This window comes from Ovis canadensis, chromosome 6 (assembly GCF_042477335.2).
Source record: "Ovis canadensis isolate MfBH-ARS-UI-01 breed Bighorn chromosome 6, ARS-UI_OviCan_v2, whole genome shotgun sequence".
In the NCBI taxonomy this organism is placed as follows: domain Eukaryota; kingdom Metazoa; phylum Chordata; class Mammalia; order Artiodactyla; family Bovidae; genus Ovis; species Ovis canadensis.
Window position 1 is genome coordinate 64446301 of NC_091250.1, and position 17033 is coordinate 64463333.

The 17033-nt window shown below is 35.8% G+C and overlaps 1 pseudogene; it reads left to right on the plus strand.

The window, feature by feature from the left end:
* Positions 1–15255: 15255 nt before the first annotated feature.
* On the plus strand, positions 15256–15471 carry LOC138442897 (large ribosomal subunit protein eL38 pseudogene; annotated as a pseudogene).
* Positions 15472–17033: the final 1562 nt, after the last annotated feature.

The following is a 17033-nucleotide window of genomic DNA, read 5'->3' on the forward strand; positions in this document are numbered from 1 at the left end:
TCACACAGATACAGTAGACATCCTTTACCCAAGAGATATTATCAATCTGGGATGATCAGGAAATTGAAACCTCTCCAGAATTTACAAGAAAAGAAATTATTGAATACAGGGAAATATATATCTAATTATAAAAAAAAAAGAACTGAAGAACAAATGTCAGAAATAATTGCAGCTGACTTCAGTAAAATCAGAAAGCTTCTGATTTGAAGTAACCTCTTTCACAATTGCAGTTGATCATAGAACCTGTAGTCTCTATGTGCTAAATCAGAAGCTTCTCAAAAGTCACACCTGCTCTCTTCCCACACATCTTACTCTTGAAAGTGTCTCTTGGAATCTAGACCAGAGCTCACTAGCAATGGATTTGAGAAGTATGGTTTCCAAGTGTTTTGTCTCTACTGCACAGAGACAAAGTAAAAGGAGCATGGAAGTCTGCAAGGTGATCGACATATAATAGTTGGCACAGGAAAAACTAAATTAAAAAAAAAAAAAAAGAAAAAAGATCCCATTGAGTCTTTGCAGCCATTTCAAAGTCTAAGGTCTTATGGGGATAAATTACACATTGCTCTTTGTGGTCTGACATTAGAAAGACTAAAAAGACAAATTATTTTCAACTCTCCACCCAATCCCCAACCATGCATTCAACATGGAATGAATTCAGACTCCTTTAAAAGGAGGAAGGGGCTTCCCTGGTGGCACAGAGGCTAAAGCGTCTCCCTGCAATGTGGGAGACCTGGGTTTGGTCCCTGGGTAGGGAAGATCCCTTGGAGAAGGAAATGGCAACCCACTCCAGTATTCTTGGCTGGAGAATCCCATGGATGGAGGAGATTTGTGGTCTACAGTCCACGGGTCGCAAAGAGTTGGACACGACTGAGCGACTTCACTTCACTTCACTTAAAAGGAGGAAAAATAGGGAACACACAGGGGTACACTGATCCACAGCAATGCGAGAATCCTGCATGGCATAGAGGGTGAAAACCTTCTCATCTTGATGAAAAACCAACGCTACTCTCTGCTAGGCACTCTGTTCCCTACTCTGCATGATCTCTGGCTCTGCCTGTATGTACTCTTCTGTTTGGCTCCTTCAAAAGCAAGCTTTGTAAACTTTCTGATTGTACTACACTGCATTGACAGATAACTCATGGCTGGAGCAAAGTCATGGCCACTACAACTGCTTTTCAGGTAAACAAAATTTTATAGGCATAGCCTTGTAGTTCTTTAGACCACAATTAACTAAAAAAATTGATATTTGCTGGGATTAATTGTTTCTAATCAGTTCAATGCACCAGTTGTCAGAAAGTTTTTTTTTCTTCCTTTCAAGTCCTTTAAAACTGATTTATTGCTTTGCATATTGCTTTGCTTATTAGTACCTATCTCACCAATCTTCCATAACTTAAAGAAGATATTCTGAAGTTATTTCATATATTTGGAAGCTATCTGGACGTTATCTAAAATAGGCTTGGGTGGGCCCATCTTTAATTTGATCTTTGATCCAAAGTAAAATCTTAAGTTTTTCCTCACTCAAAACCGTTCTCAGCCTTATTTGTTAGGTCTTAAAGTCTAAACAGTCAGCTTTTCCAGTCACTCAAGGCATTTCTGGTCATTCTCTACTCAGTTTCGTTTATGTTTTTCAGCTGGCAAGTTGCTGTGTGAACTCATCTCTGTCTAATTATACTGTGTGATACATGCCTTACAAACACTCAACACACATTCTAAACTGTGCTTTTTATCATTTGCCCCTAGAGCGTCATTGAACACATGGTCTGACGTTCATATCATTGTAGGTGACTTGAACTTTGTGGTTTAGTATATATTTTTATTTAATTGCAGGTCACTTTAGTAGCCTCCTTCTGTGTTACTAAAATTATGTTAAATAATACAACAAAAAATTCCATCCTGTCAATGACTAAGCACAATACTATCTTGTTTCTGGTTTGGGATATATGGACAGTCATCCAGAACAGTTGTTTTGTAGTCTATGATTAAGAGATTTAAGAGTTGATGTGATGAAACCTTTCCTTTGGGCTTAAAGTCCTTCCCTGCATCTCCGCAGAGAGGTGGTAGTGGTAGCTGACCACTTCTAAGTCATGCCCAACTTCTGTGAATACATGGGGGGGGAGCCCATAAGACTCCTTTGTCCATGGGGTTTCCCAGGCAAGAATACTGGAGTGGGTTGCTATTTCCTTCTCCATCCTTCAGAGTAGAGGAGGCATAAGAGCAGATCATTGTGCTGGAAATCTGCACTTGTAACATGTGACAGGACACAGTTATCTATTCTCTCCTATTTAGGAAAATGGGGTATGTAGTTTATCTATGTTTACATAGGAAAAAAAGATATTTCTAAGAAAAATTAACTGATTTCTGCAACAAGTTATATGCAAATGCTTACAATAAAATAAAGTCTATTGTATATGAAGAACAGATATATATACATAAAATGAGGTAATATTTACAAAGAAACATGTATAAGTGGTTGTTTTTCTTTAAAAAAATTGCCACTATGGGAAGATGTACATTAACTCTAATATTGCAGCAATTATGCATCCGATGTTTTATTTTTCTACTAAGTTTTAAATCTTGAATATATTTCAAAACCACACAAAGGAATCATTTATTACTTTATTATGATGATTCAAAGCTGCCAAAATTTCCCCTTGCTATAGTTTATATAGACAAGATTTACATAAATAGATTTTAACAATGGATTAAACAGCATTGAAATGAAATTTGTATGGTTAAAAAATGTTTCCATTAATAATTCTATATTTATTCCTACTGGGTTTCATGATCAATAAATCTTGCATACATTGAAAATAACATTGTCAGCCTATTCCTTGAGGAATGGAAAGTGCTTTGAAATGATAGATTTCTCTTCTAGCTTTGTAGGGGGACTGAATCAGATTGATTTTTTCTGTTCGTGAAATGATAAGATATAGTTAGAAAATTTTGCATTTTGGTAGCTAAGACTGACTTCATAATTTGCATGAAATTTTATCCTCAAATTTTCAAGAAAAAAATTTGATTGGTAACCAAACTCCTCCTTGGTATTAAATAGACTATATCAGTTCAGTTCAGTTCATTTCAGTTCAGTCTCTTAGTCATGTCAGACTCTTTGTGACTACATGAACTGCAACATGCCAGGCCTCCCTGTCCATCACCAACTCCTGGAGTTTACCCAAACTCATGTCCATTGAGTCAGTGATGCCATCTCATCCTCTGTTGTCCCCTTCTCCTCCTGCCCTCAATCTTTCCCAGCATCAGGGTCTTTTCAAATGAGTCAGCTGTTCACATCAGGTGGCCATAGTATTGGAGTTTCAGCTTCAACATCAGTTCTTCCAATGAACACCCAGGACTGATCTCCTTTAGGATGGACTGATTAAATCTCCTTGCAGTCCAAGGGACTCTCAGAGCCTTCTCCAACACCACAGTTCAAAAGCATCAGTTCTTCAGTGCTCAGCTTTCTTTATAGTTTAACTCTCACATCCATACATGACTACTGGAAAAATCATAGTTTTGACTAGATGGACCTTTGTTGACAAAGCAATGTCTCGGCTTTTTAATATGCTGTCTAGCTTGGTCATGACTTTCCTTCCCAGAAGTAAGCGTCTTTTAATTTCATGTTTTCAGTCACCATCTGCAGTGATTTTGCAGCCCAGAAAAACAAAGTCAGCCACTGTTTCAATTGTTTCCCCATCTATTTGCCATGAAGTGATGGGACCAGATGCCATGATCTCCATTTTCTGAATGTTGAGCTTTAAGCCAACTTTCTCACTCTCCTCTTTTACTTTCATTAGAAGGCTTTTTAGTTCCTCTTCACTTTCTGCCATAAGGGTGGTGTCATCTGAATATCTGAGGTTATTGATATTTCTCCCGGCAATCTTGATTCCAGTTTGTGCTTCCTCCAGCCCAGCGTTTCTCGTGATGTACTCTGCATATAAATTAAATAAACAGGGTGACAATATACAGCCTTGACATACTCCTTTTCCTTTCTGAAATCAGTCTGTTGTTCTATGTTCAGTTCTAACTGTTGCTTCCTGACCTGCATACAGGTTTCTCAAGAGGCAGGTCAGGTGGTCTGGTATTCCCATCTCTTTCAGAATTTTCTGCAATTTATTGTGATCCACACAGTCAAAGGCTTTGGCATAGTCAATCAAGGAGAAATAGATGTTTTTCTGGAACTCTCTTGCTTTTTCGATGATCCAACAGATGTTGGCAATTTGATCTCTGGTTCCTCTGCCTTTTCTAAAGCCAGCTGGAACATCTGGAAGTTCACAGTTCATGTATTGCTGAAGCCTGGCTTGAAGAATTTTGAGCATTACTTTACTAGCGTGTGAGATGAGTGCGATTGTGTGGTAGTTTGAGCTTTCCTTGGTGTTGCCTTTCTTTGGGATTAGAATGAAAACTGACCTTTTTCAGTCCTGTGGCCACTACTGAGATTTCCAAACTTGCTGGCATATTGAGTTCAGCACTTTCACAGCATCATCTTTCAGAGTTTGAAATAGCTCAACTGGAATTCCATCACCGCCACTAGCTCTGTTTGTAGTGATGCTTTTTTAAGGCCCACTTGACTTCACATTCCAGGATGTCTTGCTCTGGGTAAGTGATCACACCATTATGATTATCTGGGTCATCAAGATCTTTTTTGTACACTTCTTCTGTGTATTTTTCTACCTCTTAATATCTTCTGCTTCTGTTAGGTCCATACTATTTCTGCCCTTTATTCCCTATCTTTACATGAAATGTTCCCTTGGTATCTCTAATTTTCTTGAAGAGATCTCTAGTCTTTCCCATTCTTTTGTTTTCCTCTGTTTCTTTACACTGTTCACTGAGGAAGGCTTTCTTATCTCTCCTTGCTGCTCTTTTGAACTCTGTATTCAAAAGGCTATATCTTTCCTTTTCTCCTTTGCTTTTTGCTTCTCTTTTTTTCACAGCTATTTGTATGGCCTCCTCAGGCAGCCATTTTACTTTTTTTGCATTTTTTTTTCTTGGGGATGGTTTTGTTCCCTGTCTCCTGTACAATGTCACGAACCTCCATCCATAGTTCATCAGGCACTCTGTCTATCAGATCTAGTCCCTTAAATCTATTTCTCACTTCCACTGTATAATTGTAAGGGATTTGATATAGGTCATACCTGAATTGGCTAATGGTTTTCCCCACTTTCTTCAATTTAAGTGTGAATTTGATAATAAGGTGTTTATGATCTGAGCCATAGTCAGCTCCCGGTCTTGTTTTTGCTGATTGTAGAAAGCTTCTCCATCTTTGGCTGCAAAGAATATAATCAATCTGATTTCAGTGTTGACCATCTGATGATGTCCATGTGTAGAGTCTTTTCTTATACACAAGTGACTAAATTCTGCAATCCAAAGAAAAGCATTAGGTTTTTAGATAACTTGGACTTTTTATATCATCTCGTAATGAAATTTATTTAAAGGACCACCATTAGTGTAAATAACATGTGCACAGTAGAAGAAAATAAAAAGAAATAAACTACTCAAAAAATTAAAATTTTCAGAGAAAATGAATGACAAAAATGACGGATTTGCCAGACTGATATAGAATACAAAAATTTGAATTTAAATTCTACAACATGTTGTTTGATCTTATAAATACTATGTATGAATTCTAAGCCCTAATTGAATGATCTTAGCAGTGGGAATATCTCTTTGGGGAACCATATTGTTATAAATTTTAGATCCATAAACATGGGCAGGCCTTCTTTTAAAGTGAGCACTTTTTTAAATGAATAGCATTTGGAAATGAATAAATATCTTTACTTTTAGGAAATGGCAGTCTTGGATGAGGAATATGAAGAAAGCCAAAAATTATAATGAACCTTGGTGTACTATGATGATATTTACAGAAGGTTAGAGATGAGAGACAAAGGAAGAGCCCACAGCATTTGGTGGAAATGAGCACATGTTCCAAAGAGAGAGTGTTGTTGCAGCTCTTTCTCAGTAAAAATGTAGATGTTTTCAAAGAGGAGAAAAGAGAGGCTATGTCAAGCAAAAGGATAATGTGAACAAAGGCAGAAAAGTGAAAATTCTGAGTACATTTATAGAAGGACTAATGTGTTCTGATTTAGTGGCATTGAAGAGAATTTAGGAATTTGATATTTTTAGGTCTTGATGATAAGTTTGGAAAGTTTTTATTTTTTTTTCCTGAAAGCCATTGGAGTTGAAGAAAGAATTTTAAGGCAGACAAGTGACAGATAAAATCTTATGCAAAGGCACTCTGCATCAGTGAGAAAGCTGGAATAGGGTAAGAATAAATTTGGAGAAATCAGTTAAGTTATTTATCCAAGTAAGACCAGATATAGGCATAGAACAGGGTCTAGATAAATACAGGAAAGAAAGTGAAATGAAACAAATGTAAAAGTATGATTCAGTAGACCTCAGACGTGAAAAGCAAGGAGACAAGGATGTCCACATTCCCATCCTCTTACTAGAGCAGCTACACAAACAGGGGTGCTGTGTATCTTAACCGAAAAGTCAAGATAAGTCAAGATGTATATTTTAGAAAGAATTTAGTGATGCATTTTAGAGGATATTATATTCAGAGAGCATCAGATATTATATTTTATAGAAAATATCATTATTTAAAGAGAGTAGCAGAACAAGAGGATAACAAAGAACCAGCAAGAGGAGGAATGACAAGTCACGTGGTAGAAAAGGATAAGGTGATCGTATGGAAGTTAAGAGGAAAATGTGGTTTAGACAGATTTTCAGGATTAGATTTTACCGAGAAATTACATAAGAACTAAAAAGTGTCTATAGCAGCTGAAAATAATGTTAGGAGTCTTGCAGTTACATGATGATTTGCAAAAGTGCCATCAAATGGTGTTTATTTAATGAAAGAAGACAATAAAACTGTCATTGCATTTTTACACTTCTAAAGAAAAACAAACTTACTCAAGTACAATTATTTAATGTGAATTTAGAAAATGACATCAGTCAATATTTTGTAAGTAGTCCTAACACAGCCTTAATTCTTCCATTGTGGAGGGTTCATAGATATAGACCCTGTAGAACATACATTTAAGAGAGAGGGAGAGAGAATGAATGAGTGAATATCAGTTGTATTAATTTTGCATAAATCCCTCAGACATACATAAAACACACATTTATTTGCATCACTCTCCTGTAAAGTCATGGACACAAATATGAGTTTTATTCAACCATCATTTAATTTTAAAATAATTATCTTGATAAGGGACTTATTTATTATTGTCTTGGGATAATCATAGAAGCTTCAATCCATCAAGGTTTCAATTTATTTGGGAAAATATAAAGTATTCATTTTTAGTTATTATAATTCGAGCAATTCTCAAGTTATGAATAGAAGTTATAAAGAGGTTATGCTCCCCAAATTAATTTGAGATTATAACCCATTTTCCAAGCAGAAAATGATAAATAATTTTTAGCTTCCTAAACAAATTCACAGAAGTGCATATGAATGATACTGGGTAAATTTAAATAGTAGCTAATATGATTTAATATTTTTTATATTTTTATTTTAATAGCAGCTTAAGTTTCATTTTCTAATCTGAAAATGATCAAGTCATGCTTTAACTGAAAAAATATCTGGTCTGGAGCCACTGGAGATTATTGATATATATCTTGCAGCTTTTAATAATTTTTAAAATACTTTAAAAATTAATAACTTACTATGGGAAGTTAAATGAAATGATATTTTAAACTGGTAGTTTCTATATTTTATTTTAAATATTACACACAATTTTCAATAATAGTTCTATAAAGAATAATAATATTGAACCACCAATAATAAAATGATACATATATAAAACAAAACTAAAACAATAAAATAACAAATAAAAACTAATATAGAAAAACATCAACAAAGAAATAAATTAAGACAGAACTTAAGAATAAAGAAATAAGAGTTTTCAGGGAAACAGTTGTATATAGATGGATATTACACATTATCCTCCTGCTTACCAGAGGAGAAAAAATTATATAATATAAAAATACTACAGGAGTTTTAAAAGTGTAAACAATTAATGATATGACCTTTGAACTATGTAATTGCTATATTTATTGTATGATATAACAATCTTATCTTGATCAAGATAAAACAAAAGATTAAACAGTAATCATATCTCAATTCATATTAAAATATCTATGAGAATACTGAAAATTATTCTCTGTGCTTCAAGAGGTAAAAGCCTGAAAGCTAGATTTCCCAGATCATCTTGCAGGCAAATTCTTATTACAAGTCACTGAGAGACATTATTGTGAAATTGGAAACTTAGAATTTAAAAAATCTTTATTCTCAAATGCAAGTTGCAACAGGTACATGGTCTACAAAGAAGTCAGTTTTAGGTTTTCCCATGGTTTAGGTTTTGCCAGGAAGGTGCTTCTTTTTTTGGATCAGTTCAGTTGCTCAGTCGTGTCCGATGCTGTACCCCATGGACTGCAGCATGCCAGTCATCCCTATCCATCACCAACTCCCGGAGCTTGCTCAAACTCATGTCCCTCAAGTCAGTGATGCCATCCAACTATCTCATCCTCTGTCATCCCCTTCTCTTCTGGCTTCAATCTTTCCTGGGAACAGGATCTTTTCAAATGAATCAGTTATTTGTATTAGGTGGCCAAAGTATTGGTGGTTCAGCTTCAGCATCAGTCTTTCCAATGAATATTCAGTACTGATTTCCCTTAGGATTGACTGGTTGGAACTCTTTGCAGTCCAAGGGACTCACTCTCAAGAGTCTTCTCCAACACCGCAGTTCAAAAGTATCCATTGTTTGGCACTCAGCTTTCTTTATAGTCCAACTCTCACATCCATACATGACTACTGGAAGAACCACAGCTTTGACTAGATGGACCTTTGTCTGCGAAGTAATGATTCTGATTTTTAACATGCTGTCTAGGCTGGTCATAGCTTTTCTTCCAAGGAGCAAGCGTCTTTTAATTTCATGCCTGCAGTCATCATCTGCAGTGATTTTAGAGCCCCCTGAAATAAAGTCTCTCACTCTGTCCATTGTTTCCCCATCCATTTACCATGAAGTGATGATATGGATCTATTGATGTGGATCTATTTGCCTTCAGCTATCAGGGAAACACCTAAAAATGAAAGTGAAAGTCATTCAGTCCTGTCTGACTCTTTGCAACCACATGGGCTAGTTCTCCAGGCCTGAATACTGGAGTGGGTAGCTTTTTCCCTTCTCCAGCAGATATTCCATACCCAGGAATCGAACCTGGGTCTCCTGCATTGCATGCGGATTCTTTACAAACTGACCAACCTAGACAGCATATTAAAAAGCAGAGACATTACTTTGCCAACAAAGGTCCATCTAGTCAAAGCTATGGTTTTTCCAGTAGTCATGTATGGATATGAGAGTTGGACTTATAAAGAAAGCTGAGCTCCAAAGAATTGATGCTTTTGAACTGTGGTGTTGGAGAAGACTCTTGAGAGTCCCTTGGACAGCAAGGAGATGCAACCAATCCATCCTAAAGGAAGTCAGTCTTGAATATTCATTGAAAGGACTGATGCTGAAGCTGAACCTCTAATACTTGGCCACCTGATGCGAAGAGCTGACTCATTTGAAAAGACCCTGATGCTGGGAAAGATTGTAGGCGGGAGAAGTGGATGACAGAGGATGAAATGGTTGGCTGGCATCACTGACTCGACGGACATGAGTTTGAGTAAGCTCTGGGAGTTGGTGATGGACAGGGAAGGCTGGTGTGCTGCAGTCCATGGGGTCAGAAAGAGTTGGACACGATTGAGTGACTGAACTGACTGACTGATTTGCCTTGAAGTGATCCTTGGATCACCCACTGTCATATTGGAGGCAAAAAAAAAAAAAAAAAAGAAACTTCCATGGGTTTTTAAACCTTTTTACCTAGCCTTTTCAGTGGTGCTATATGTATCTAGTTGTTTTCCTATTTAAGATACCTAGAGTTGCGTTATATTTTTGTGTGGCTCCTGTAGTATTTCTCGCTCCAGTAGTATTTCTGTTGTGTTCAATCTGAAGCTCTCTGTCAGAGTCATTGACTCATTTTTATTTTTGGATTAGGCTTAGTTTGGTCAAAAAGATCAGCATGTTTTCCCCTATTATTAATAGTGATAATACAATGTTTAAAATGTGTCTTCAATTTTGATAAAACAAAAGATTTTATTAAGCTCCAAAATAAAGGATGTATTTTTGTGTAAATTCAATTTTGAGGACCATTCAGTAAAGTTTATAATACTGAACATAATTAGTATTATATGCTTAATTCTTATGAGAGTATGTGGGGCCTTTCCTGGTGGTTGCTAGTGGTAAAAAACCCACCTTCCAATGCACGAGACACAAGAAATGCAGTTTTGACCCTGGGGTTGGGAAGATACCCTGGAGAAGGAAATGACAACCCATTCCAGTATTCTTGCCTGGATAATTCCATGGACAGAGGAACCTGGCAGGCTATAGTCCACAGGGCCACAGAGTCAGACACGACTGAGGGATTGAGCACAGTACAATATATTAATATAAGAGTATGCCAATGAGAATTGGATTCCTCAGGGCATGATTAAAAAACTAAAACAACAATATAAATGACTTAGTTCAAGGAAATTTTAGCTTTCTTTTAATATCAAACTTCAAAATATCAAAGCAGGGGAACACTGCAAATTATGCAGGAATTGACATTTAGGATAGATACAATTATGTACAAATAAATGTATACAGACTTGTAACTGGTTAAACATATTTTTACAAGTGGTGACACACAGGAAATAAAATTAAATATGTAAAATAATTAGATAGCTTGAGAAATGACAGAGCTAGTGTGGATTATAGTTAGAGCTGAGATATATCTAATCTTCGTGCTTGTGCTTAAAGGCTGTCTAGTCGGACTCTTTGTGACTCCATGAACTGTAGCCCACTAGGCTCATCTGTCCATCGAATTCTCCAGGCAAGAATACTGGAGTGGGTTACCATTTCTTCCTTCAAGGGATCTTCCAGACCCAGGAATCAAACCCAGGTCTCCTGTATCTTCTGCACTGACAGGTGGATTCTGCACCACTGAGCCACCTGGGAAGCCCATCTCTAGAATTTAGAGAGCCTTCACTAGGTTGTTGTTACAGGGACCAAGTGAGCCAAAATTTAAACAGTATACAGTTTTTCAATAATTATTTAAAAGATTGCGTCATTTTCTTATTTAATTATATCTAATGCTGACATATTATATATTCACTTCTTCAGCAGTTTAAAAACAAGCTTAGCAGCCACTTAGTAATCATGATTAGTTTGAGGAGGGATCCCCCTCAACTTCTAATTGTCATATCTCATAATTGTGAACTCTGTATGGGCTTCCCAGCTTGTTCAGCGGTAAAAGAATCCACCTGCCAATGCAGAAGACTCAGGAGACCCAGGTTCGATTCCTGGGTCCAAAAGATCCCTTGAAGGAGGAAATGGCAACCCTCTCTAGTAGTCTTGCCTGGAGAATCCCAAGGACAGAGCATCCTCTGGTGGGCTACAGTTCATGGGATAGCAGAGTCGGACACAGCTGAGTGACTGAGCATGCAAGCATGCGTGTGAACTATGCACTTCATAAATTTAAAAAAATATTAATATTGCCTCTAGCACTAAAACTTAGCTCCAGGGATGATAGTCAATACCCAATCTGTTAGAAACTGAATACCATGCTAGACTGACCTTGGAATTAACCTAGGGTTACAATTAGTATGTACAAATATTTAAACCATTTTGTATTTTAATGTTCAATTTTAGGGTTACTCCACCCATTTTTTACCTTAATTTTCCCCTGTATTTTCATGTTTTTTTTTCTTCTTTATGATGCAAATATTCCTACAATAGCCAAATTCTACCTACATATGTGACATTGCTGAAAGTGGAATTGAGAAAGTTGCACAATGGCACATCAGTATATGTTATTTTAGTATATACATGAATTGTGTGTGAATAACCATAGACATAAGTTAATGTAAGAAAAACCAATTAGAAAGTGATATGTTTTGAGGTATTATTTTATTTCTTAATGTTATTTAAGAGTAAATTTATATAATTAATCTCTAATTATGTAAATGTATGGATGTGAAAGTTGAACTTTAAAGAAGGTTAAGTGCTGAAGAATTGATGCTTTTAAATTGCAGTGTTTGAGAAGACTTTTGAGAGTCTCATGGAGAGCAAGTAGATTAAACCAGTCAATCCTTAAGGAAATCAGTCCTGAATATTCATTGGAAAGACTGGTGCTGAAACTAAAGTTCCAATACTCTGGCCACCTGATACAAAGGACTTATTCATTGGAAAAGGCCCTGATTCTGAGAAAGACTGAGGGCAAGAGGAATAGAGAGGATGAGATGGCAACCCACTCCAGTGTTCTTGCCAGGAGAATCTCAGGGAAAGGGGAGCCTGGTGGGCTGTCGTCTATGGGGTCGCACAGAGTCGGACACGATTGAAGTGACTTGCAGCAGCAGCAGCAGCAGCAGAGGATGAGATAATTAGATAGCATAACTGCTGCTGCTGCTGCTAAGTCACTTCGGTCATGTCCGATTCTGTGCGACCCCATAGACGGCAGCCCACCAGGCTCCCCTGTCCCTGAGATTCTCCAGGCAAGAACACTGGAGTGGGTTGCCATTTCCTTCTCCAAAGATAGCATAACTAACTTGGTTCAATAGACATGAGTTTGAACCAACTCTGGGAAATGGTGAAGGACAGGGAAGCCTGGCATGCTGCAGTCCATAAGGTTGCAGAGTTGGACACTACTTAGTGACTAAACAACAACAAACCACCTTTACTAATGTCTGCATATAGCAATTAGCAAGCAAATTTCCTGAAAAATGAATGATCAGTTTTTTTTGAGGCAGGGTGGGCTGGCTTCTGTACACCATTGATTTTTGTGATAGAATACAGTGGTCCAGTAAATGTAAAGTCTTGTTTAAAAGGATCCTAAGAATTATGTTTAATCTGTTCAATCAGTAAGTAAGTTCATGGTTTTTTTCAAACTATATTTTTGCCTAAAATTAAAAAGAAACAACAAAATAGACAGAACTTATTTTTGAGAGGATGTGAATGCATAAACCATACAGTAATATGCAAACACATTTTTAAAATGAAAATGCCTGTTTTAAAATGTAAAAATATTTATATTGGCAATACATGCATGCTAAGTTGCTTCAGTAGTGTCTGACTTTTGCAACCCTGTGGACCATAGTCTGCCACGTTCCTCTGTCCATGAAATTTTGCAGGCATGGGTTGTCATGCCCTTCTTTAGGGATCTTCCTGACTCAAGAATGAACCTGAGTTTGCATTGGCATGCAGAAGACTTTACCATTAGTTCTACCTGGGAAACACATATTTGCAATAAAGCATAAATAAAAACTTGACAGCACACTGCAAATAAAACCAACCACAGGCCAGAGTAGTAGTTTCTCTTACAATATTATATAATCCCTTATTACAAATGACTTTGTTTATAATATCAATGCCAATTCTTTTTAATATATTTTAAAATTAATTACAAATTTAACATCATTAAAGTATTTGAGTAATAACAACTAATTTCTGAATATTTTTATAACTGCCAATCTAATGTCAGTTTAGTGTAGTTGTCTGACAGAATTACAGCTAAAAATATAAAGTTTAAGAAATATTAAAAGTACTGATTGTAACTGGGGAGTCCTCAGCAAAATCTAAGGCTAAATTCAATTATTTTCTTTAACTGTAACTGTTGGGGCTTCCCTTGTAGCTCATTTGGTAAAGAATCCACCTACAATGCATGAAACCAGGGTTTGATTCATGAGTTGGGAAGATCCCTGCAGAAGAAAATGGCAACCCACTCCAGTATTCTTGCCTGGAGAATCCCATGGACTCTAGCCTGCCAGGCTCCTCTTTCCGTTGGGTCCCAAGAATCAGACACAACTTTGAGACTAAACCACCACCACCATTATTGTTAGAGTTCTTTTGCATTATTAAATATTGCTGTAAGTTATTTATTCTAAAACTGAGGGAATAATTTTTTTTAAGAATAGATGGTTTATTTTTGTTGGTGTGCCATCTTCCCCTTTGTAAACATTTGAGGATACTTTAGAGACTTTTTTTTTCCCTGATAGTTTTGCTTTTACTGGAATGTCAAATAAGTTAACCAGATATTAATAATATGTAGAAATTTGTGTTTATTTCCATCAAGTATGATGCTTTGAAAGTTATTCATGTATTTGCATTTATTAGCAGTTTGGTCCTTTTTACTGCTTAGTAGTATTTAATTTTATAAATGTAGTATAGTTTCCTGTCACTCATGACAGATATTTAGATTGTTTTGGAATTTTTGGAGAATATAAGTAAAGCTGTTACAAATATTTATGTACAGGTCTTTGGGAGACATGAGTTTTCTCTTAGGTAATACCTGCTGTTGCTGTCGCTTCAGTCATATCTGACTCTGTGTGACCCCACCAGGCTCCCCTGTCCTTGAGATTCTCCAGGCAAGAACACTGGAGTGGGTTGCCATTTCCTTCTCCAATGCATGAAAGTGAAAAGTGAAAGTGAAATCACTCAGTCGTGTCCAACTCTTAGCAACCCCATGGACTGCAGCCTACCAGGCTCCTCCGTCCATGGGATTTGCCAGGCAAGAGTCCTGGAGTGGGGTGCCATTGCCTTCTCTGAGGTAATACCTAGGGGTAGGTTTATTGGGTGACATGGTAGTTATATATGTTCATTTTATAATAAACTACCACATTCATTTTCCAAGTGGTTATTTCATTTTACATTCCCATATGAAATGTCAAAACTTTCAAGTTGTTCCACATCATTGTCAACACATTGGTAGTGCCCATGCCAGTGTTAGTCCTTTTGTTTTGCTTTGTTGTTGTTGTTTTTTTTTTTTCCCCATTCTGGTCCATATGCAATGGCACTTCATTACAAATGAATGAGGAATTTATCTATACATTAATTGTGTCTTAAATGCAATATGTATCTTATAAGATGTGTAAACATATACATATGTCTTATACATATATATATAAGATCACATATGTCTTATACTCTTTGGATGTATTTTCATTAATTATTGCAAAAATTAATTTGTATTTCCTTAATAACCAATCATGTCAAACATCTGTTCATTAAACAATTTGCCCTCATGAATATATGGTGTATTATATCTTTAGTGAAGTGTCTGCTCAGACACTTATCCATTTTCTCCATTTCTCTTATCCATTTTAAAGTTATACTTTCGTACTTTTCCCTTCTCCTTGCTTGTTGCCACTCCTTGTTCCAGCTGTGCTCTCTGTACCTCATCACCATGCCTCTCAAAATTGGGGAAATCAAAGACTTTCTGCTTACAGTCAGGCAAAAAGATGCTAAGTCTGTCAAGATCAATAAAAACAAAGATAACGTGAAGTTTAAAGTTGGATGCAGCATATACCTTTACTCCTATTTGTTCATCATAGACAAAAAGAAAGTGCAGAATTTAAAACAGTCCCTGCCTCCAGGTTTGGCAGTGAAGGAACTGAAGTAAACCACACACACTGATTTGAACTGTATTAAAATTTCTAAAATTCTTGAAAGAAATTAGACTTTTGTCTTATTAAAACTTTGATGGTCATTATATATTCTGGACACAATTACTTTCTCAGAAATATGTTTTGGATACTTTTTATTCTTTTAACAGTGTCTTTTGAACAGGAGACAAATTTTTACTGCAGTCCACTTATGGAATTTAAAAAAAATTATTAGTGCTTTTTCTCTCCTAGGAAATATTTGTCTATTCCAGGATCACAAAGATTTTTTGTTTTTCAGAAGATTTTTATGTTTCTTTTTAAACCTATGATTTGCTTCAAGGCTTTTTGTTTTTGTTATGTTGTTGCCTGAATGCATCAGCCTCATAAGTTGAGAATTCTCCTTTCTTTATTACCTATTAATTGACCACAAATATGTGGTTCTATTTCTCAGTTCTGTATTCCATTCATTGATCTCTGTTTCCACCATGTCATGCTATTAGAATAATGTGCTTTTAAAGAAGGTCTTGAAATCATGTAGTGTGAGTACTACAACTTCCTTTCTCATTTTCAAAATTATTTTTTGGTTAATCTAAATCCTTTATTTCACTATATAAATTTTAGAAATGTTTAGGCAATTAAAAAAAAACAAAGCTTGCTGGTGTTTTGATTGGAACTACACTGAGTGTACATCAATCTAATGAGAATATTATAAATACTCCTTCTCATAATCCATGAGTGAAGTATATCTCACCATTTACTTACTTTTTTTGATTTTTCAAATCAAATTTTATAGCATGTCATATACATATTTTGGACATATTTTGTAAATTTTCCCCAAATGTTTCATGTGTTTTGATGTTATTGTAAATGGTGCCGTTTTACATTTCAGTCACACACACAGTACAGATACAGGTCTCCTCTCTTCCAAGGACTCATCGCTTTCTGAACTAGGCTCTGTTATCTTTCATTCTCCTGATAATTAAAAGCAAAAGCAAAAACAAAACCCCAGAACTATAAATGTATATCTTATCTGGTTTGTTTTAATTTTTAAGATTAGGGTAACAGTATCTTTTTCATTTCTAGATCATAACTTGAGGCAAACATATCACTTTCATATTATGTCAACATTTTGAAACTGAGGATTATACACTTATGCTTTACCACCTAATTCATCCCTCATCTCTTGTTTATCTACTATTTTGTGTCTCTATGATAATAAATTTGATGATAAGTGCTCACTAATAGCTTATATTAATGCTGCTATTGGTGAAAAATAAAAAAGAAAACTACTGGAGATGGAAAAAGAAAGATACAAGGTTTGTGTTATCACACAAATAATCTTGAATAGACAATGTTGTATTTTGCTTGATTCATGTTATATTTTAATCCTTTTATGTTAGTCTTTATATTAAATATTTCCAATAAATATACAGAATTTAAAAAGCTAGTTTACTAATAATATCACTGAAGACGATTTCATCAATGAGGACTTAAGAACATATTCAGTGATACTGCTAAAATTCAGAGCATGAGGTTCAAGAAAAGAATTCAAATTAGCAGTTTACACTCTAAGTTTGAT